Below are 23,743 nucleotides of genomic sequence, written 5' to 3'. Positions count from 1 at the left end.
GGGATTTTTTAAAAAAAAATTTTTTCTGACAGTTAAGTTGTCGAGGGCTGATTTCTTTTCCTGTGATAAAAAGCCTTCTGTTTCGACCCCCAAACCTCTCAGGGGAGCATTTGCAACCGTTTGGCACCATTTTTGAGTCAATTGCCGAAAGTCAGATTTTTGATGAAATTGTGACCCCGGGGCTTAGGGATTTTTTCAAAAAAATCTTTTTCTGCCGGTTAAGTTGTCGAGAGCTGATTTCTTCTTTTGTGATAAAAAGCATTCAGTTTCGACCGCCAAACATCTCATGGGAGCATTTGCAACCGTTTGGCACCATTTTAAAGTGAATTGCCGAAAGTCAGATTTTTTATGAAATTGTGACCCCGGGGCTTAGGGATTTTTTCAAAAAAGTCTTTTTCTGCCAGTTAAGTTGTAGGGGGTTGATTTATTGTCCTGTGATAAAAAGACTTCTGTTTTGACCGCCAAAGATCTCCGGGAAGCATTTGCAACCGTTTGGCACCATTTTTGAGTCAATTGCCGAAAGTCAGATTTTTGATGAAATTGTGACCCCGGGGCTTAGGGATTTTTTCAAAAAAATCTTTTTCTGCCTGTTAAGTTGTCGAGGGCTGATTTCTTCTTTTGTGATAAAAAGCCTTCTGTTTCGACCCCCAAACCTCTCAGGGGAACATTCGCAACCGTTTGGCACCATTTTTGTGTGAATTGCCGAAAGTCAGATTTTTGATGAAATTGTGACCCCGGGGCTTAGGGATTTTTTCAAAAAAATCTTTTTCTGCCGGTTAAGTTGTCGACGGCTGATTTGTTCTCCTGTGATAAAAAGCATTCTGTTTCGACTGCCAAACATCTCATGGGAGTATTTGCAAACGTTTGGCACCATTTTAAAGTGAATTGCCGAAAGTCAGATTTTTGATGAAATTGTGACCCCGGGGCTTAGGGATTTTTTCAAAAAAATCTTTTTCTGCCAGTTAAGTTGTCGGGGGCTGATTTCTTGTCCTGTGATAAAAAGACTTGTGTTTCGACCGCCAAAGATCTCAGGGGAGCATTTGGAACCGTTGGGCACCATTTTTGAGTCAATTGCCGAAAGTCAGATTTTTGATGAAGTTGTTACCCCCGGGCTTAGGGATTTAAAAAAAAAAAAAAATTCTGACAATTAAGTTGACGAGGGCTGATTTCTTTTCCTGTGATAAAAAGCCTTCTGTTTCGACCCCCAGACCTCTCAGTGGAGCATTTGCAACCGTTTCGCACCATTTTTGAGTCAATTGCCGAAAGTCAGATTTTTGATGAAATTGTGACCCCGGGGCTTAGGGATTTTTTCAAAAAAATCTTTTTCTGCCGGTTAAGTTGTCGAGGGCTGATTTCTTCTCCTGTGATAAAAAGCATTCTGTTTCGACCACCAAACATCTCATGGGAGTATTTGCAAACGTTTGGCACCATTTTAAAGTGAATTGCCGAAAGTCAGATTTTTGATGAAATTGTGACCCCGGGGCTTAGGGATTTTTTCAAAAAAATCTTTTTCTGCCAGTTAAGTTGTCGGGGGCTGATTTCTTGTCCTGTGATAAAAAGACTTCTGTTTCGACCGCCAAAGATCTCAGGGGAGGATTTGCAACAGTTGGGCACCATTTTTGAGTCAATTGTTGAAAGTCAGATTTCTGATGAAGTTGTGACCCCGGGGCTTAGGGATTTAAAAAAAAAAATAAAATTCTGACAATTAAGTTGACGAGGGCTGATTTCTGTTCCTGTGATAAAAAGCCTTCTGTTTCGACCCCCAAACCTCTCAGGGGAGCATTTGCAACCGTTTGGCACCATTTTTGAGTCAATTGCCGAAAGTCAGATTTTTGATGAAATTGTGACCCCGGGGCTTAGGGATTTTTTTTTTAAAAAAAATTTCTGAGAGTTAAGTTGTCGAGGGCTGATTTCTTTTCCTGTGATAAAAAGCCTTCTGTTTCGACCCCCAAACCTCTCAGGGGAGCATTTGCAACCGTTTGGCACCATTTTTGAGTCAATTGCCGAAAGTCAGATTTTGGATGAAATTGTGACCCCGGGGCTTAGGGATTTTTTTAAAAAAAATTTTTTCTGACAGTTAAGTTGTCGAGGGCTGATTTCTTTTCCTGTGATAAAAAGCCTTCTGTTTCGACCCCCAAACCTCTCAGGGGAGCATTTGCAACCGTTTGGCACCATTTTTGAGTCAATTGCCGAAAGTCAGATTTTTGATGAAATTATGACCCCGGGGCTTAGGGATTTTTTCAAAAAAATCTTTTTCTGCCGGTTAAGTTGTCGAGGTCTGATTTCTTCTCCTGTGATAAAAAGCCTTCTGTTTCGACCCCCAAACATCTCAGGGGAGCATTTGCAACCGTTTGGCACCATGTTTGAGTCAATTGCCGAAAGTCAGATTTTTGATGAAATTGTGACCCCGGGGCTTAGGGATTTTAAAAAATTTTTTTTTTTCTGACATTTAAGTTGTCGAGCGCTGATTTCTTCTCCTGTGATAAAAAGCATTCTGTTTCGACCGCCAAACATGTCATGGGAGTATTTGCAAACGTTTGGCACCATTTTAAAGTGAATTGCTGAAAGTCAGATTTTTGATGAAATTGTGACCCCGGGGCTTAGGGATTTTTTCAAAAAAATCTTTTTCTGCCAGTTAAGTTGTCGGGGTCTGATTTCTTGTCCTGTGATAAAAGGATTCTGTTTCGACCGCCAAACATCTCATGGGAGTATTTGCAAACGTTTGGCACCATTTTAAAGTCAATTGCTGAAAGTCATAGTTTTGATGAAATTGTGACCCCGGGGCTTAGGGATTTTTTCAAAAAAATCTTTTTCTGCCGGTTAAGTTGTCGAGGGCTGATTTCTTCTCCTGTGATAAAAAGCATTCTGTTTCGACCACCAAACATCTCATGGGAGTATTTGCAAACGTTTGGCACCATTTTAAAGTGAATTGCCGAAAGTCAGATTTTTGATGAAATTGTGACCCCGGGGCTTAGGGATTTTTTCAAAAAAATCTTTTTCTGCCAGTTAAGTTGTCGGGGGCTGATTTCTGTTCCTGTGATAAAAAGCCTTCTGTTTCGACCCCCAAACCTCTCAGGGGAGCATTTGCAACCGTTTGGCACCATTTTTGAGTCAATTGCCGAAAGTCAGATTTTTGATGAAATTGTGACCCCGGGGCTTAGGGATTTTTTTTTAAAAAAAAATTTCTAACAGTTAAGTTGTCGAGGGCTGATTTCTTTTCCTGTGATAAAAAGCCTTCTGTTTCGACCCCCAGACCTCTCAGGGGAGCATTTGCAACCGTTTGGCACCATTTTTGAGTCAATTGCCGAAAGTCAGATTTTTGATGAAATTGTGACCCTGGGGCTTAGGGATTTTTTTTAAAAAAAATTTTTCCAACAGTTAAGTTGTCGAGGGCTGATTTCTTTTCCTGTGATAAAAAGCCTTCTGTTTCGACCCCCAAACCTCTCAGGGGAGCATTTGCAACCGTTTGGCACCATTTTTGAGTCAATTGCTGAAAGTCAGATTTTTGATGAAATTGTGACCCCAGGGCTTAGGGATTTTTTCAAAAAAATCTTTTTCTGCCGGTTAAGTTGTCGAGGGCTGATTTCTTCTCCTGTGATAAAAAGCATTCTGTTTCGACCGCCAAACATCTCATGGGAGTATTTGCAAACGTTTGGCACCATTTTAAAGTGAATTGCCGAAAGTCAGATTTTTGATGAAATTGTGACCCCGGGGCTTAGGGATTTTTTCAAAAAAATCTTTTTCTGCCAGTTAAGTTGTCGGGGGCTGATTTCTTGTCCTGTGATAAAAAGCATTCTGTTTCGACCGCCAAACATCTCATGGGAGCATTTATAACCGTTTGGCACCATTTTAAAGTGAATTGCCGAAAGTCAGATTTTTGATGAAATTGTGACCCCGGGGCTTAGGGATTTTTTCAAAAAAATCTTTTTCTGCCAGTTCAGTTGTCGAGGGCTGTTTTCTTCTCCTGTGATAAAAAGACTTCTGTTTTGACCGCCAAAGATCTCAGGGGAGCATTTGCAACCGTTTGGCACCATTTTTGAGTCAATTGCCTAAAGTCAGATTTTTGATGAAATTGTGACCCCGGGGCTTAGGGATTTTTTAAAAAAAAATTTTTTCTGCCGGTTAAGTTGTCGAGGGCTGATTTCTTCTTTTGTGATAAAAAGCATTCAGTTTCGACCGCCAAACATCTCATGGGAGCATTTGCAACCGTTTGGCACCATTTTAAAGTGAATTGCCGAAAGTCAGATTTTTGATGAAATTGTGACCCCGGGGCTTAGGGATTTTTTCAAAAAAGTCTTTTTCTGCCAGTTAAGTTGTAGGGGGTTGATTTATTGTCCTGTGATAAAAAGACTTCTGTTTTGACCGCCAAAGATCTCAGGGAAGCATTTGCAACCGTTTGGCACCATTTTTGAGTCAATTGCCGAAAGTCAGATTTTTGATGAAATTGTGACCCCGGGGCTTAGGGATTTTTTCAAAAAAATCTTTTTCTGCCTGTTAAGTTGTCGAGGGCTGATTTCTTCTTTTGTGATAAAAAGCCTTCTGTTTCGACCCCCAAACCTCTCAGGGGAACATTCGCAACCGTTTGGCACCATTTTTGTGTGAATTGCCGAAAGTCAGATTTTTGATGAAATTGTGACCCCGGGGCTTAGGGATTTTTTCAAAAAAATCTTTTTCTGCCGGTTAAGTTGTCGCCGGCTGATTTGTTCTCCTGTGATAAAAAGCATTCTGTTTCGACTGCCAAACATCTCATGGGAGTATTTGCAAACGTTTGGCACCATTTTAAAGTGAATTGCCGAAAGTCAGATTTTTGATGAAATTGTGACCCCGGGGCTTAGGGATTTTTTCAAAAAAATCTTTTTCTGCCAGTTAAGTTGTCGGGGGCTGATTTCTTGTCCTGTGATAAAAAGACTTGTGTTTCGACCGCCAAAGATCTCAGGGGAGCATTTGCAACCGTTGGGCACCATTTTTGAGTCAATTGCCGAAAGTCAGATTTTTGATGAAGTTGTTACCCCCGGGCTTAGGGATTTAAAAAAAAAAAAAAATTCTGCCGGTTAAGTTGTCGAGGGCTGATTTCTTCTCCTGTGATAAAAAGCGTTCTGTTTCGACCCCCAAAACTCTCAGGGGAGCATTTGCAACCGTTTGGCACCATTTTTGAGTCAATTGCCGAAAGTCAGATTTTTGATGAAATTGTGACCCCGGGGCTTAGGGATTTTTTCAAAAAAATCTTTTTCTGCCGGTTAAGTTGTCGAGGGCTGATTTCTTCTCCTGTGATAAAAAGCATTCAGTTTCGACCGCCAAACATCTCATGGGAGCATTTGCAACCGTTTGGCACCATTTTAAAGTGAATTGCCGAAAGTCAGATTTTTGATGAAATTGTGACCCCCGGGGCTTAGGGATTTTTTCAAAAAAATCTTTTTCTGCCAGTTAAGTTGTAGGGGGCTGATTTATTGTCCTGTGATAAAAAGACTTTTGTTTTGACCGCCAAAGATCTCAGGGGAGCATTTGCAACCGTTTCGCACCATTTTTGAGTCAATTGCCGAAAGTCAGATTTTTGATGAAATTGTGACCCCGGGGCTTAGGGTTTTTTTTTTTTAGTTTTTTTTTCTGACAGTTAAGTTGTCGAGGGCTGATTTCTTTTCCTGTGATAAAAAGCCTTCTGTTTCGACCCCCAAATCTCTCAGGGGAGCATTTGCAACCGTTTGGCACCTTTTTTGAGTCAATTGCCGAAAGTCAGATTTTTGATGAAATTGTGACCCCGGGGCTTAGGGATTTTTTTTTAAAAAAAAATTTCTAACAGTTAAGTTGTCGAGGGCTGATTTCTTTTCCTGTGATAAAAAGCCTTCTGTTTCGACCCCCAGACCTCTCAGTGGAGCATTTGCAACCGTTTCGCACCATTTTTGAGTCAATTGCCGAAAGTCAGATTTTTGATGAAATTGTGACCCCGGGGCATAGGGATTTTTTTAAAAAAAATTTTTTCTGACAGTTAAGTTGTCGAGGGCTGATTTCTTTTCCTGTGATAAAAAGCCTTCTGTTTCGACCCTCAAACCTCTCAGGGGAGCATTTGCAACCGTTTGGCACCATTTTTGAGTCAATTGCCGAAAGTCAGATTTTTGATGAAATTGTGACCCCGGGGCTTAGGGATTTTTTCAAAAAAATCTTTTTCTGACGGTTAAGTTGTCAAGGGCTGATTTCTTTTCCTGTGATAAAAAGCCTTCTGTTTCGACCCCCAAACCTCTCAGGGGAGCATTTGCAACCGTTTGGCACCATTTTTGAGTCAATTGCCGAAAGTCAGATTTTGGATGAAATTGTGACCCCGGGGCTTAGGGATTTTTTCAAAAAAATCTTTTTCTGCCGGTTAAGTTGTCGAGGTCTGATTTCTTCTCCTGTGATAAAAAGCCTTCTGTTTCGACCCCCAAACATCTCAGGGGAGCATTTGCAACCGTTTGGCACCATGTTTGAGTCAATTGCCGAAAGTCAGATTTTTGATGAAATTGTGACCCCGGGGCTTAGGGATTTTAAAAAAATTTTTTTTTTCTGACAGTTAAGTTGTCGAGCGCTGATTTCTTCTCCTGTGATAAAAAGCATTCTGTTTCGACCGCCAAACATCTCATGGGAGTATTTGCAAACGTTTGGCACCATTTTAAAGTGAATTGCTGAAAGTCAGATTTTTGATGAAATTGTGACCCCGGGGCTTAGGGATTTTTTCAAAAAAATCTTTTTCTGCCAGTTAAGTTGTCGGGGTCTGATTTCTTGTCCTGTGATAAAAGGATTCTGTTTCGACCGCCAAACATCTCATGGGAGTATTTGCAAACGTTTGGCACCATTTTAAAGTCAATTGCTGAAATTCATAGTTTTGATGAAATTGTGACCCCGGGGCTTAGGGATTTTTTCAAAAAAATATTTTTCTGCCGGTTAAGTTGTCGAGGGCTGATTTCTTCTCCTGTGATAAAAAGCATTCTGTTTCGACCACCAAACATCTCATGGGAGTATTTGCAAACGTTTGGCACCATTTTAAAGTGAATTGCCGAAAGTCAGATTTTTGATGAAATTGTGACCCCGGGGCTTAGGGATTTTTTCAAAAAAATCTTTTTCTGCCAGTTAAGTTGTCGGGGGCTGATTTCTGTTCCTGTGATAAAAATCCTTCTGTTTCGACCCCCAAACCTCTCAGGGGAGCATTTGCAACCGTTTGGCACCATTTTTGAGTCAATTGCCGAAAGTCAGATTTTTGATGAAATTATGACCCCGGGGCTTAGGGATTTTTTCAAAAAAATCTTTTTCTGCCGGTTAAGTTGTCGAGGTCTGATTTCTTCTCCTGTGATAAAAAGCCTTCTGTTTCGACCCCCAAACATCTCAGGGGAGCATTTGCAACCGTTTGGCACCATGTTTGAGTCAATTGCCGAAAGTCAGATTTTTGATGAAATTGTGACCCCGGGGCTTAGGGATTTAAAAAAATTTTTTTTTTTCTGACAGTTAAGTTGTCGAGCGCTGATTTCTTCTCCTGTGATAAAAAGCATTCTGTTTCGACCGCCAAACATCTCATGGGAGTATTTGCAAACGTTTGGCACCATTTTAAAGTGAATTGCTGAAAGTCAGATTTTTGATGAAATTGTGACCCCGGGGCTTAGGGATTTTTTCAAAAAAATCTTTTTCTGCCAGTTAAGTTGTCGGGGTCTGATTTCTTGTCCTGTGATAAAAGGATTCTGTTTCGACCCCCAAACCTCTCAGGGGAGTATTTGCAAACGTTTGGCACCATTTTAAAGTCAATTGCTGAAAGTCATAGTTTTGATGAAATTGTGACCCCGGGGCTTAGGGATTTTTTCAAAAAAATCTTTTTCTGCCGGTTAAGTTGTCGAGGGCTGATTTCTTCTCCTGTGATAAAAAGCATTCTGTTTCGACCACCAAACATCTCATGGGAGTATTTGCAAACGTTTGGCACCATTTTAAAGTGAATTGCCGAAAGTCAGATTTTTGATGAAATTGTGACCCCGGGGCTTAGGGATTTTTTCAAAAAAATCTTTTTCTGCCAGTTAAGTTGTCGGGGGCTGATTTCTTGTCCTGTGATAAAAAGACTTCTGTTTCGACCGCCAAAGATCTCAGGGGAGCATTTGCAACCGTTGGGCACCATTTTTGAGTCAATTGCCGAAAGTCAGATTTTTGATGAAGTTGTGACCCCGGGGCTTAGGGATTTAAAAAAAATAAAATTCTGACAGTTAAATTGACGAGGGCTCATTTCTTTTCCTGTGATAAAAAGCCTTCTGTTTCGACCCCCAAACCTCTCAGGGGAGCATTTGCAAACGTTTGGCACCATTTTTGAGTCAATTGCCGAAAGTCAGATTTTTGATGAAATTGTGACCCCGGGGCTTAGGGATTTTTTTTAAAAAATTTTTTTCTAACAGTTAAGTTGTCGAGGGCTGATTTCTTTTCCTGTGATAAAAAGCCTTCTGTTTCGACCCCCAGACCTCTCAGGGGAGCATTTGCAACCGTTTGGCACCATTTTTTAGTCAATTGCCGAAAGTCAGATTTTTGATGAAATTGTGACCCCGGGGATTAGGGATTTTTTTAAAAAAAAATTTTCTAACAGTTAAGTTGTCGAGGGCTGATTTCTTTTCCTGTGATAAAAAGCCTTCTGTTTCGACCCCCAGACCTCTCAAGGGAGCATTTGCAAACGTTTGGCACCATTTTTGAGTCAATTGCCGAAAGTCAGATTTTTGATGAAATTGTGACCCCGGGGCTTAGGGATATTTTTAAAAAAATAATTTTCTGACAGTTAAGTTGTCGAGGGCTGATTTCTTTTCCTGTGATAAAAAGCCTTCTGTTTCGACCCCCAGACCTCTCAGTGGAGCATTTGCAACCGTTTGGAACCATTTTTGAGTCAATTGCCGAAAGTCAGATTTTTGATGAAATTGTGACCCCGGGGCTTAGGGATTTTTTCCAAAAAATCTTTTTCTGCCAGTTAAGTTGTCGGGGGCTGATTTCTTGTCCTGTGATAAAAAGACTTCTGTTTCGACCGCCAAAGATCTCAGGGGAGCATTTGCAACCGTTGGGCACCATTTTTGAGTCAATTGCCGAAAGTCAGATTTTTGATGAAGTTGTGACCCCGGGGCTTAGGGATTTAAAAAAAAAAAAATTCTGACAGTTAAATTGACGAGGGCTCATTTCTTTTCCTGTGATAAAAAGCCTTCTGTTTCGACCCCCAAACCTCTCAGGGGAGCATTTGCAAACGTTTGGCACCATTTTTGAGTCAATTGCCGAAAGTCAGATTTTTGATGAAATTGTGACCCCGGGGCTTAGGGATTTTTTTTAAAAAATTTTTTTCTAACAGTTAAGTTGTCGAGGGCTGATTTCTTTTCCTGTGATAAAAAGCCTTCTGTTTCGACCCCCAGACCTCTCAGGGGAGCATTTGCAACCGTTTGGCACCATTTTTTAGTCAATTGCCGAAAGTCAGATTTTTGATGAAATTGTGACCCCGGGGATTAGGGATTTTTTTAAAAAAAATTTTTTCTAACAGTTAAGTTGTCGAGGGCTGATTTCTTTTCCTGTGATAAAAAGCCTTCTGTTTCGACCCCCAGACCTCTCAAGGGAGCATTTGCAAACGTTTGGCACCATTTTTGAGTCAATTGCCGAAAGTCAGATTTTTGATGAAATTGTGACCCCGGGGCTTAGGGATATTTTTAAAAAAATAATTTTCTGACAGTTAAGTTGTCGAGGGCTGATTTCTTTTCCTGTGATAAAAAGCCTTCTGTTTCGACCAGCAGACCTCTCAGTGGAGCATTTGCAACCGTTTGGAACCATTTTTGAGTCAATTGCCGAAAGTCAGATTTTTGATGAAATTGTGACCCCTGGGGCTTAGGGATTTTTTTTAAAAAAAAATTTCTAACAGTTAAGTTGTCGAGGGCTGATTTCTTTTCCTGTGATAAAAAGCCTTCTGTTTCGACCCCCAAACCTCTCAGGGGAGCATTTGCAACCGTTTGGCACCATTTTTGAGTCAATTGCCGAAAGTCAGATTTTTGATGAAATTGTGACCCCGGGACTTAGGGATTTTTTTAAAAAAATTTTTTCTAACAGTTAAGTTGTCGAGGGCTGATTTCTTTTCCTGTGATAAAAAGCCTTCTGTTTCGACCGCCAAACCTCTCAGGGGAGCATTTGCAACCGTTTGGCACCATTTTTGAGTCAATTGCTGAAAGTCAGATTTTTGATGAAATTGTGACCCCGGGGCTTAGGGATTTTTTCAAAAAAATCTTTTTCTGCCGGTTAAGTTGTCGAGGGCTGATTTCTTCTCCTGTGATAAAAGGATTCTGTTTCGACCGCCAAACATCTCATGGGAGTATTTGCAAACGTTTGGCACCATTTTAAAGTCAATTGCTGAAAGTCAGAGTTTTGATGAAATTGTGACCCCGGGGCTTAGGGATTTTTTCAAAAAAATCTTTTTCTGCCGGTTAAGTTGTCGAGGGCTGATTTCTTCTCCTGTGATAAAAAGCATTCTGTTTCGACCACCAAACATCTCATGGGAGTATTTGCAAACGTTTGGCACCATTTTAAAGTGAATTGCCGAAAGTCAGATTTTTGATGAAATTGTGACCCCGGGGCTTAGGGATTTTTTCAAAAAAATCTTTTTCTGCCAGTTAAGTTGTCGGGGGCTGATTTCTTGTCCTGTGATAAAAAGCCTTCTGTTTCGACCCCCAAACCTCTCAGGGGAGCATTTGCAACCGCTGGGCACCATTTTTGAGTCAATTGCCGAAAGTCAGATTTTTGATGAAGTTGTGACCCCGGGGCTTAGGGATTTAAAAAAAAAAAAATTCTGACAGTTAAGTTGACGAGGGCTCATTTCTTTTCCTGTGATAAAAAGCCTTCTGTTTCGACCCCCAAACCTCTCAGGGGATCATTCGCAAACGTTTGGCACCATTTTTGAGTCAATTGCCGAAAGTCAGATTTTTGATGAAATTGTGACCCCGGGGCTTAGGGATTTTTTTTAAAAAAAATTTTTCTAACAGTTAAGTTGTCGAGGGCTGATTTCTTTTCCTGTGATAAAAAGCCTTCTGTTTCGACCCCCAAACCTCTCAGGGGAGCATTTGCAACTGTTTGGCACCATTTTTGAGTCAATTGCCGAAAGTCAGAGTTTTGATGAAATTGTGACCCCGGGGCTTAGGGATTTAAAAAAAAAAAAAAAATTCTGACAGTTAAGTTGACGAGGGCTGATTTCTTTTCCTGTGATAAAAAGCCTTCTGTTTCGACCCCCAAACCTCTCAGGGGAGCATTTGCAACCGTTTGGCACCATTTTTGAGTCAATTGCCGAAAGTCAGAGTTTTGATGAAATTGTGACGCCGGGGCTTAGGGATTTTTTTAAAAAAATTTTTTCTAACAGTTAAGTTGTCGAGGGCTGATTTCTTCTCCTGTGATAAAAAGCATTCTGTTTCGACCACCAAACATCTCATGGGAGTATTTGCAAACGTTTGGCACCATTTTAAAGTGAATTGCCGAAAGTCAGATTTTTGATGAAATTGTGACCCCGGGGCTTAGGGATTTTTTCAAAAAAATCTTTTTCTGCCAGTTAAGTTGTCGGGGGCTGATTTCTTGTCCTGTGATAAAAAGACTTCTGTTTCGACCGCCAAAGATCTCAGGGGAGCATTTGCAACCGTTGGGCACCATTTTTGAGTCAATTGCCGAAAGTCAGATTTTTGATGAAGTTGTGACCCCGGGGCTTAGGGATTTTTTTAAAAAAAATTCTGACAGTTAAGTTGACGAGGGCTCATTTCTTTTCCTGTGATAAAAAGCCTTCTGTTTCGACCCCCAAACCTCTCAGGGGAGCATTTGCAAACGTTTGGCACCATTTTTGAGTCAATTGCCGAAAGTCAGATTTTTGATGAAATTGTGACCCCGGGGCTTAGGGATTTTTTTAAAAAAATAATTTTCTGACAGTTAAGTGGTCCAGGGCTGATTTCTTTTCCTGTGATAAAAAGCCTTCTGTTTCGACCGCCAAACCTCTCAGGGGAGCATTTGCAAACGTTTGGCACCATTTTTGAGTCAATTGCCGAAAGTCAGATTTTTGATGAAATTGTGACCCCGGGGCTTAGGGATTTTTTTAAAAAAATAATTTTCTGACAGTTAAGTTGTCGAGGGCTGATTTCTTTTCCTGTGATAAAAAGCCTTCTGTTTCGACCCCCAGACCTCTCAGTGGAGCATTTGAAACCGTTTGGAACCATTTTTGAGTCAATTGCCGAAAGTCAGATTTTTGATGAAATTGTGACCCCCGGGGCTTAGGGATTTTTTTTTTAAAAAAAATTCTAACAGTTAAGTTGTCGAGGGCTGATTTCTTTTCCTTTGATAAAAAGCCTTCTGTTTCGACTCCCAGACCTCTCAGTGGAGCATTTGCAACCGTTTGGCACCATTTTTGAGTCAATTGCCGAAAGTCAGATTTTTGATGAAATTGTGACCCCGGCTTAGGGATTTTTTTTAAAAAAAAAATTTTCTGACAGTTAAGTTGTCGAGGGCTGATTTCTTTTCCTGTGATAAAAAGCCTTCTGTTTCGACCCCCAAACCTCTCAGGGGAGCATTTGCAACCGTTTGGCACCATTTTTGAGTCAATTGCCGAAAGTCAGATTTTTGATGAAATTGTGACCCCGGGGCTTAGGGATTTTTTTAAAAAATTTTTTTCTAACAGTTAAGTTGTCGAGGGCTGATTTCTTTTCCTGTGATAAAAAGCCTTCTGTTTCGACCCCCAAACCTCTCAGGGGAGCATTTGCAACCGTTTGGCACCATTTTTGAGTCAATTGCTGAAAGTCAGATTTTTGATGAAATTGTGACCCCGGGGCTTAGGGATTTTTTCAAAAAAATCTTTTTCTGCCGGTTAAGTTGTCGAGGGCTGATTTCTTCTCCTGTGATAAAAAGCATTCTGTTTCGACCACCAAACATCTCATGGGAGTATTTGCAAACGTTTGGCACCATTTTAAAGTGAATTGCCGAAAGTCAGATTTTTGATGAAATTGTGACCCCGGGGCTTAGGGATTTTTTCAAAAAAATCTTTTTCTGCCAGTTAAGTTGTCGAGGGCTGATTTCTTGTCCTGTGATAAAAAGACTTCTGTTTCGACCGCCAAAGATCTCAGGGGAGCATTTGCAACCGTTGGGCACCATTTTTGAGTCAATTGCCGAAAGTCAGATTTTTGATGAAGTTGTGACCCCGGGGCTTAGGGATTTAAAAAAAAAAAAATTCTGACAGTTAAGTTGACGAGGGCTCATTTCTTTTCCTGTGATAAAAAGCCTTCTGTTTCGACCCCCAAACCTCTCAGGGGAGCATTTGCAAACGTTTGGCACCATTTTTGAGTCAATTGCCGAAAGTCAGATTTTTGATGAAATTGTGACCCCGGGGCTTAGGGATTTTTTTTAAAAAATTTTTTTCTAACAGTTAAGTTGTCGAGGGCTGATTTCTTTTCCTGTGATAAAAAGCCTTCTGTTTCGACCCCCAGACCTCTCAGGGGAGCATTTGCAACCGTTTGGCACCATTTTTGAGTCAATTGCCGAAAGTCAGATTTTTGATGAAATTGTGACCCCGGGGCTTAGGGATTTTTTTAAAAAAAAAATTTTCTAACAGTTAAGTTGTCGAGGGCTGATTTCTTTTCCTGTGATAAAAAGCCTTCTGTTTCGACCCCCAGACCTCTCGGGAGCATTTGCAAACGTTTGGCACCATTTTTGAGTCAATTGCCGAAAGTCAGATTTTTGATGAAATTGTGACCCCGGGGCTTAGGGATATTTTTAAAAAAATAATTTTCTGACAGTTAAGTTGTCGAGGTCTGATTTCTTTTCCTGTGATAAAAAGCCTTCTGTTTCGACCCCCAGACCTCTCAGTGGAGCATTTGCAACCGTTTGGAACCATTTTTGAGTCAATTGCCGAAAGTCAGATTTTTGATGAAATTGTGACCCCCGGGGCTTAGGGATTTTTTTAAAAAAAAAATTTCTAACAGTTAAGTTGTCGAGGGCTGATTTCTTTTCCTTTGATAAAAAGCCTTCTGTTTCGACTCCCAGACCTCTCAGTGGAGCATTTGCAACCGTTTGGCACCATTTTTGAGTCAATTGCCGAAAGTCAGATTTTTGATGAAATTGTGACCCCGGGGCTTAGGGATATTTTTAAAAAAATAATTTTCTGACAGTTAAGTTGTCGAGGGCTGATTTCTTTTCCTGTGATAAAAAGCCTTCTGTTTCGACCAGCAGACCTCTCAGTGGAGCATTTGCAACCGTTTGGAACCATTTTTGAGTCAATTGCCGAAAGTCAGATTTTTGATGAAATTGTGACCCCCGGGGCTTAGGGATTTTTTTTAAAAAAAAATTTCTAACAGTTAAGTTGTCGAGGGCTGATTTCTTTTCCTGTGATAAAAAGCCTTCTGTTTCGACCCCCAAACCTCTCAGGGGAGCATTTGCAACCGTTTGGCACCATTTTTGAGTCAATTGCCGAAAGTCAGATTTTTGATGAAATTGTGACCCCGGGACTTAGGGATTTTTTTAAAAAAAATTTTTCTAACAGTTAAGTTGTCGAGGGCTGATTTCTTTTCCTGTGATAAAAAGCCTTCTGTTTCGACCCCCAAACCTCTCAGGGGAGCATTTGCAACCGTTTGGCACCATTTTTGAGTCAATTGCTGAAAGTCAGATTTTTGATGAAATTGTGACCCCGGGGCTTAGGGATTTTTTCAAAAAAATCTTTTTCTGCCGGTTAAGTTGTCGAGGGCTGATTTCTTCTCCTGTGATAAAAGGATTCTGTTTCGACCGCCAAACATCTCATGGGAGTATTTGCAAACGTTTGGCACCATTTTAAAGTCAATTGCTGAAAGTCAGAGTTTTGATGAAATTGTGACCCCGGGGCTTAGGGATTTTTTCAAAAAAATCTTTTTCTGCCGGTTAAGTTGTCGAGGGCTGATTTCTTCTCCTGTGATAAAAAGCATTCTGTTTCGACCACCAAACATCTCATGGGAGTATTTGCAAACGTTTGGCACCATTTTAAAGTGAATTGCCGAAAGTCAGATTTTTGATGAAATTGTGACCCCGGGGCTTAGGGATTTTTTCAAAAAAATCTTTTTCTGCCAGTTAAGTTGTCGGGGGCTGATTTCTTGTCCTGTGATAAAAAGACTTCTGTTTCGACCGCCAAAGATCTCAGGGGAGCATTTGCAACCGTTGGGCACCATTTTTGAGTCAATTGCCGAAAGTCAGATTTTTGATGAAGTTGTGACCCCGGGGCTTAGGGATTTAAAAAAAAAAAAATTCTGACAGTTAAGTTGACGAGGGCTCATTTCTTTTCCTGTGATAAAAAGCCTTCTGTTTCGACCCCCAAACCTCTCAGGGGATCATTCGCAAACGTTTGGCACCATTTTTGAGTCAATTGCCGAAAGTCAGATTTTTGATGAAATTGTGACCCCGGGGCTTAGGGATTTTTTTTAAAAAAATTTTTTCTAACAGTTAAGTTGTCGAGGGCTGATTTCTTTTCCTGTGATAAAAAGCCTTCTGTTTCGACCCCCAAACCTCTCAGGGGAGCATTTGCAACTGTTTGGCACCATTTTTGAGTCAATTGCCGAAAGTCAGAGTTTTGATGAAATTGTGACCCCGGGGCTTAGGGATTTAAAAAAAAAAAAAAAATTCTGACAGTTAAGTTGACGAGGGCTGATTTCTTTTCCTGTGATAAAAAGCCTTCTGTTTCGACCCCCAAACCTCTCAGGGGAGCATTTGCAACCGTTTGGCACCATTTTTGAGTCAATTGCCGAAAGTCAGAGTTTTGATGAAATTGTGACGCCGGGGCTTAGGGATTTTTTTAAAAAAATTTTTTCTAACAGTTAAGTTGTCGAGGGCTGATTTCTTCTCCTGTGATAAAAAGCATTCTGTTTCGACCACCAAACATCTCATGGGAGTATTTGCAAACGTTTGGCACCATTTTAAAGTGAATTGCCGAAAGTCAGATTTTTGATGAAATTGTGACCCCGGGGCTTAGGGATTTTTTCAAAAAAATCTTTTTCTGCCAGTTAAGTTGTCGGGGGCTGATTTCTTGTCCTGTGATAAAAAGACTTCTGTTTCGACCGCCAAAGATCTCAGGGGAGCATTTGCAACCGTTGGGCACCATTTTTGAGTCAATTGCCGAAAGTCAGATTTTTGATGAAGTTGTGACCCCGGGGCTTAGGGATTTTTTTAAAAAAAATTCTGACAGTTAAGTTGACGAGGGCTCATTTCTTTTCCTGTGATAAAAAGCCTTCTGTTTCGACCCCCAAACCTCTCAGGGGAGCATTTGCAAACGTTTGGCACCATTTTTGAGTCAATTGCCGAAAGTCAGATTTTTGATGAAATTGTGACCCCGGGGCTTAGGGATTTTTTTAAAAAAATAATTTTCTGACAGTTAAGTGGTCCAGGGCTGATTTCTTTTCCTGTGATAAAAAGCCTTCTGTTTCGACCGCCAAACCTCTCAGGGGAGCATTTGCAAACGTTTGGCACCATTTTTGAGTCAATTGCCGAAAGTCAGATTTTTGATGAAATTGTGACCCCGGGGCTTAGGGATTTTTTTAAAAAAATAATTTTCTGACAGTTAAGTTGTCGAGGGCTGATTTCTTTTCCTGTGATAAAAAGCCTTCTGTTTCGACCCCCAGACCTCTCAGTGGAGCATTTGAAACCGTTTGGAACCATTTTTGAGTCAATTGCCGAAAGTCAGATTTTTGATGAAATTGTGACCCCCGGGGCTTAGGGATTTTTTTTTTAAAAAAAATTCTAACAGTTAAGTTGTCGAGGGCTGATTTCTTTTCCTTTGATAAAAAGCCTTCTGTTTCGACTCCCAGACCTCTCAGTGGAGCATTTGCAACCGTTTGGCACCATTTTTGAGTCAATTGCCGAAAGTCAGATTTTTGATGAAATTGTGACCCCGGCTTAGGGATTTTTTTTAAAAAAAAAATTTTCTGACAGTTAAGTTGTCGAGGGCTGATTTCTTTTCCTGTGATAAAAAGCCTTCTGTTTCGACCCCCAAACCTCTCAGGGGAGCATTTGCAACCGTTTGGCACCATTTTTGAGTCAATTGCCGAAAGTCAGATTTTTGATGAAATTGTGACCCCGGGGCTTAGGGATTTTTTTTAAAAAAATTTTTCTAACAGTTAAGTTGTCGAGGGCTGATTTCTTTTCCTGTGATAAAAAGCCTTCTGTTTCGATCCCCAAACCTCTCAGGGGAGCATTTGCAACCGTTTGGCACCATTTTTGAGTCAATTGCTGAAAGTCAGATTTTTGATGAAATTGTGACCCCGGGGCTTAGGGATTTTTTCAAAAAAATCTTTTTCTGCCGGTTAAGTTGTCGAGGGCTGATTTCTTCTCCTGTGATAAAAAGCATTCTGTTTCGACCACCAAACATCTCATGGGAGTATTTGCAAACGTTTGGCACCATTTTAAAGTGAATTGCCGAAAGTCAGATTTTTGATGAAATTGTGACCCCGGGGCTTAGGGATTTTTTCAAAAAAATCTTTTTCTGCCAGTTAAGTTGTCGAGGGCTGATTTCTTGTCCTGTGATAAAAAGACTTCTGTTTCGACCGCCAAAGATCTCAGGGGAGCATTTGCAACCGTTGGGCACCATTTTTGAGTCAATTGCCGAAAGTCAGATTTTTGATGAAGTTGTGACCCCGGGGCTTAGGGATTTAAAAAAAAAAAAATTCTGACAGTTAAGTTGACGAGGGCTCATTTCTTTTCCTGTGATAAAAAGCCTTCTGTTTCGACCCCCAAACCTCTCAGGGGAGCATTTGCAAACGTTTGGCACCATTTTTGAGTCAATTGCCGAAAGTCAGATTTTTGATGAAATTGTGACCCCGGGGCTTAGGGATTTTTTTTAAAAAATTTTTTTCTAACAGTTAAGTTGTCGAGGGCTGATTTCTTTTCCTGTGATAAAAAGCCTTCTGTTTCGACCCCCAGACCTCTCAGTGGAGCATTTGCAACCGTTTGGAACCATTTTTGAGTCAATTGCCGAAAGTCAGATTTTTGATGAAATTGTGACCCCCGGGGCTTAGGGATTTTTTTTAAAAAAAAATTTCTAACAGTTAAGTTGTCGAGGGCTGATTTCTTTTCCTTTGATAAAAAGCCTTCTGTTTCGACTCCCAGACCTCTCAGTGGAGCATTTGCAACCGTTTGGCACCATTTTTGAGTCAATTGCCGAAAGTCAGATTTTTGATGAAATTGTGACCCCGGGGCTTAGGGATTTTTTTTAAAAAAAATTTTTTCTGACAGTTAAGTTGTCGAGGGCTGATTTCTTTTCCTGTGATAAAAAGCCTTCTGTTTCGACCCCCAAACCTCTCAGAGGAGCATTTGCAACCGTTTGGCACCATTTTTGAGTCAATTGCCGAAAGTCAGATTTTTGATGAAATTGTGACCCCGGGGCTTAGGGATTTTTTTTAAAAAAAATTTTCTAACAGTTAAGTTGACGAGGGCTCATTTCTTTTCCTGTGATAAAAAGACTTCTGTTTCGACCCCCAAACCTCTCAGGGGAGCATTTGCAAACGTTTGGCACCATTTTTGAGTCAATTGCCGAAAGTCAGATTTTTGATGAAATTGTGACCCCGGGGCTTAGGGATTTTTTTAAAAAAAATTTTTTCTAACAGTTAAGTTGTCGAGGGCTGATTTCTTTTCCTGTGATAAAAAGCCTTCTGTTTCGACTCCCAGACCTCTCAGTGGAGCATTTGCAACCGTTTGGCACCATTTTTGAGTCAATTGCCGAAAGTCAGATTTTTGATGAAATTGTGACCCCGGGGCTTAGGGATTTTTTTAAAAAAAAAATTTTTCTGACAGTTAAGTTGTCGAGGGCTGATTTCTTTTCCTGTGATAAAAAGCCTTCTGTTTCGACCCCCAAACCTCTCAGGGGAGCATTTGCAACCGTTTGGCACCATTTTTGAGTCAATTGTTGAAAGTCAGATTTTTGATGAAATTGTGACCCCGGGGCTTAGGGATTTTTTCAAAAAAATCTTTTTCTGCCGGTTAAGTTGTCGAGGGCTGATTTCTTCTCCTGTGATAAAAGGATTCTGTTTCGACCGCCAAACATCTCATGGGAGTATTTGCAAACGTTTGGCACCATTTTAAAGTCAATTGCTGAAAGTCAGAGTTTTGATGAAATTGTGACCCCGGGGCTTAGGGATTTTTTCAAAAAAATCTTTTTCTGCCGGTTAAGTTGTCGAGGGCTGATTTCTTCTCCTGTGATAAAAAGCATTCTGTTTCGACCACCAAACATCTCATGGGAGTATTTGCAAACGTTTGGCACCATTTTAAAGTGAATTGCCGAAAGTCAGATTTTTGATGAAATTGTGACCCCGGGGCTTAGGGATTTTTTCAAAAAAATCTTTTTCTGCCAGTTAAGTTGTCGGGGGCTGATTTCTTGTCCTGTGATAAAAAGACTTCTGTTTCGACCGCCAAAGATCTCAGGGGAGCATTTGCAACCGTTGGGCACCATTTTTGAGTCAATTGCCGAAAGTCAGATTTTTGATGAAGTTGTGACCCCGGGGCTTAGGGATTTAAAAAAAAAAAAATTCTGACAGTTAAGTTGACGAGGGCTCATTTCTTTTCCTGTGATAAAAAGCCTTCTGTTTCGACCCCCAAACCTCTCAGGGGAGCATTTGCAAACGTTTGGCACCATTTTTGAGTCAATTGCCGAAAGTCAGATTTTTGATGAAATTGTGACCCCGGGGCTTAGGGATTTTTTTAAAAAAATTTTTTTCTAACAGTTAAGTTGTCGAGGGCTGATTTCTTTTCCTGTGATAAAAAGCCTTCTGTTTCGACCCCCAGACCTCTCAGGGGAGCATTTGCAACCGTTTGGCACCATTTTTGAGTCAATTGCCGAAAGTCAGATTTTTGATGAAATTGTGACCCCGGGGCTTAGGGATTTTTTTAAAAAAAAATTTTTCTAACAGTTAAGTTGTCGAGGGCTGATTTCTTTTCCTGTGATAAAAAGCCTTCTGTTTCGACCCCCAGACCTCTCGGGAGCATTTGCAAACGTTTGGCACCATTTTTGAGTCAATTGCCGAAAGTCAGATTTTTGATGAAATTGTGACCCCGGGGCTTAGGGATATTTTTAAAAAAATAATTTTCTGACAGTTAAGTTGTCGAGGGCTGATTTCTTTTCCTGTGATAAAAAGCCTTCTGTTTCGACCCCCAGACCTCTCAGTGGAGCATTTGCAACCGTTTGGAACCATTTTTGAGTCAATTGCCGAAAGTCAGATTTTTGATGAAATTGTGACCCCCGGGGCTTAGGGATTTTTTTTAAAAAAAAATTTCTAACAGTTAAGTTGTCGAGGGCTGATTTCTTTTCCTTTGATAAAAAGCCTTCTGTTTCGACTCCCAGACCTCTCAGTGGAGCATTTGCAACCGTTTGGCACCATTTTTGAGTCAATTGCCGAAAGTCAGATTTTTGATGAAATTGTGACCCCGGGGCTTAGGGATTTTTTTAAAAAAAATTTTTTTCTGACAGTTAAGTTGTCGAGGGCTGATTTCTTTTCCTGTGATAAAAAGCCTTCTGTTTCGACCCCCAAACCTCTCAGAGGAGCATTTGCAACCGTTTGGCACCATTTTTGAGTCAATTGCCGAAAGTCAGATTTTTGATGAAATTGTGACCCCGGGGCTTAGGGATTTTTTTTAAAAAAAATTTTCTAACAGTTAAGTTGACGAGGGCTCATTTCTTTTCCTGTGATAAAAAGACTTCTGTTTCGACCCCCAAACCTCTCAGGGGAGCATTTGCAAACGTTTGGCACCATTTTTGAGTCAATTGCCGAAAGTCAGATTTTTGATGAAATTGTGACCCCGGGGCTTAGGGATTTTTTTAAAAAAAATTTTTTCTAACAGTTAAGTTGTCGAGGGCTGATTTCTTTTCCTGTGATAAAAAGCCTTCTGTTTCGACTCCCAGACCTCTCAGTGGAGCATTTGCAACCGTTTGGCACCATTTTTGAGTCAATTGCCGAAAGTCAGATTTTTGATGAAATTGTGACCCCGGGGCTTAGGGATTTTTTTTAAAAAAAAAATTTTCTGACAGTTAAGTTGTCGAGGGCTGATTTCTTTTCCTGTGATAAAAAGCCTTCTGTTTCGACCCCCAAACCTCTCAGGGGAGCATTTGCAACCGTTTGGCACCATTTTTGAGTCAATTGTTGAAAGTCAGATTTTTGATGAAATTGTGACCCCGGGGCTTAGGGATTTTTTCAAAAAAATCTTTTTCTGCCGGTTAAGTTGTCGAGGGCTGATTTCTTCTCCTGTGATAAAAGGATTCTGTTTCGACCGCCAAACATCTCATGGGAGTATTTGCAAACGTTTGGCACCATTTTAAAGTCAATTGCTGAAAGTCAGAGTTTTGATGAAATTGTGACCCCGGGGCTTAGGGATTTTTTCAAAAAAATCTTTTTCTGCCGGTTAAGTTGTCGAGGGCTGATTTCTTCTCCTGTGATAAAAAGCATTCTGTTTCGACCACCAAACATCTCATGGGAGTATTTGCAAACGTTTGGCACCATTTTAAAGTGAATTGCCGAAAGTCAGATTTTTGATGAAATTGTGACCCCGGGGCTTAGGGATTTTTTCAAAAAAATCTTTTTCTGCCAGTTAAGTTGTCGGGGGCTGATTTCTTGTCCTGTGATAAAAAGACTTCTGTTTCGACCGCCAAAGATCTCAGGGGAGCATTTGCAACCGTTGGGCACCATTTTTGAGTCAATTGCCGAAAGTCAGATTTTTGATGAAGTTGTGACCCCGGGGCTTAGGGATTTAAAAAAAAAAAAATTCTGACAGTTAAGTTGACGAGGGCTCATTTCTTTTCCTGTGATAAAAAGCCTTCTGTTTCGACCCCCAAACCTCTCAGGGGAGCATTTGCAAACGTTTGGCACCATTTTTGAGTCAATTGCCGAAAGTCAGATTTTTGATGAAATTGTGACCCCGGGGCTTAGGGATTTTTTTTAAAAAAAATTTTCTAACAGTTAAGTTGACGAGGGCTCATTTCTTTTCCTGTGATAAAAAGACTTCTGTTTCGACCCCCAAACCTCTCAGGGGAGCATTTGCAAACGTTTGGCACCATTTTTGAGTCAATTGCCGAAAGTCAGATTTTTGATGAAATTGTGACCCCGGGGCTTAGGGATTTTTTTAAAAAAAATTTTTTCTAACAGTTAAGTTGTCGAGGGCTGATTTCTTTTCCTGTGATAAAAAGCCTTCTGTTTCGACTCCCAGACCTCTCAGTGGAGCATTTGCAACCGTTTGGCACCATTTTTGAGTCAATTGCCGAAAGTCAGATTTTTGATGAAATTGTGACCCCGGGGCTTAGGGATTTTTTTTAAAAAAAAAATTTTCTGACAGTTAAGTTGTCGAGGGCTGATTTCTTTTCCTGTGATAAAAAGCCTTCTGTTTCGACCCCCAAACCTCTCAGGGGAGCATTTGCAACCGTTTGGCACCATTTTTGAGTCAATTGTTGAAAGTCAGATTTTTGATGAAATTGTGACCCCGGGGCTTAGGGATTTTTTCAAAAAAATCTTTTTCTGCCGGTTAAGTTGTCGAGGGCTGATTTCTTCTCCTGTGATAAAAGGATTCTGTTTCGACCGCCAAACATCTCATGGGAGTATTTGCAAACGTTTGGCACCATTTTAAAGTCAATTGCTGAAAGTCAGAGTTTTGATGAAATTGTGACCCCGGGGCTTAGGGATTTTTTCAAAAAAATCTTTTTCTGCCGGTTAAGTTGTCGAGGGCTGATTTCTTCTCCTGTGATAAAAAGCATTCTGTTTCGACCACCAAACATCTCATGGGAGTATTTGCAAACGTTTGGCACCATTTTAAAGTGAATTGCCGAAAGTCAGATTTTTGATGAAATTGTGACCCCGGGGCTTAGGGATTTTTTCAAAAAAATCTTTTTCTGCCAGTTAAGTTGTCGGGGGCTGATTTCTTGTCCTGTGATAAAAAGACTTCTGTTTCGACCACCAAAGATCTCAGGGGAGCATTTGCAACCGTTTGGCACCATTTTTGAGTCAATTGCCGAAAGTCAGATTTTTGATGAAGTTGTGACCCCGGGGCTTAGGGATTTAAAAAAAAAAAAATTCTGACAGTTAAGTTGACGAGGGCTCATTTCTTTTCCTGTGATAAAAAGCCTTCTGTTTCGACCCCCAAACCTCTCAGGGGAGCATTTGCAAACGTTTGGCACCATTTTTGAGTCAATTGCCGAAAGTCAGATTTTTGATGAAATTGTGACCCCGGGGCTTAGGGATTTTTTTTAAAAAAAATTTTCTAACAGTTAAGTTGACGAGGGCTCATTTCTTTTCCTGTGATAAAAAGACTTCTGTTTCGACCCCCAAACCTCTCAGGGGAGCATTTGCAAACGTTTGGCACCATTTTTGAGTCAATTGCCGAAAGTCAGATTTTTGATGAAATTGTGACCCCGGGGCTTAGGGATTTTTTTTAAAAAATTTTTTTCTAACAGTTAAGTTGTCGAGGGCTGATTTCTTTTCCTGTGATAAAAAGCCTTCTGTTTCGACTCCCAGACCTCTCAGTGGAGCATTTGCAACCGTTTGGCACCATTTTTGAGTCAATTGCCGAAAGTCAGATTTTTGATGAAATTGTGACCCCGGGGCTTAGGGATTTTTTTAAAAAAAAAAATTTTCTGACAGTTAAGTTGTCGAGGGCTGATTTCTTTTCCTGTGATAAAAAGCCTTCTGTTTCGACCCCCAAACCTCTCAGGGGAGCATTTGCAACCGTTTGGCACCATTTTTGAGTCAATTGTTGAAAGTCAGATTTTTGATGAAATTGTGAC

This window comes from Podarcis gaigeae, assembly GCF_964106915.1.
Source record: "Podarcis gaigeae genome assembly, chromosome: 8".
In the NCBI taxonomy this organism is placed as follows: Eukaryota; Metazoa; Chordata; class Lepidosauria; order Squamata; family Lacertidae; genus Podarcis; species Podarcis gaigeae.
This window is presented reverse-complemented; position numbering follows the sequence as displayed.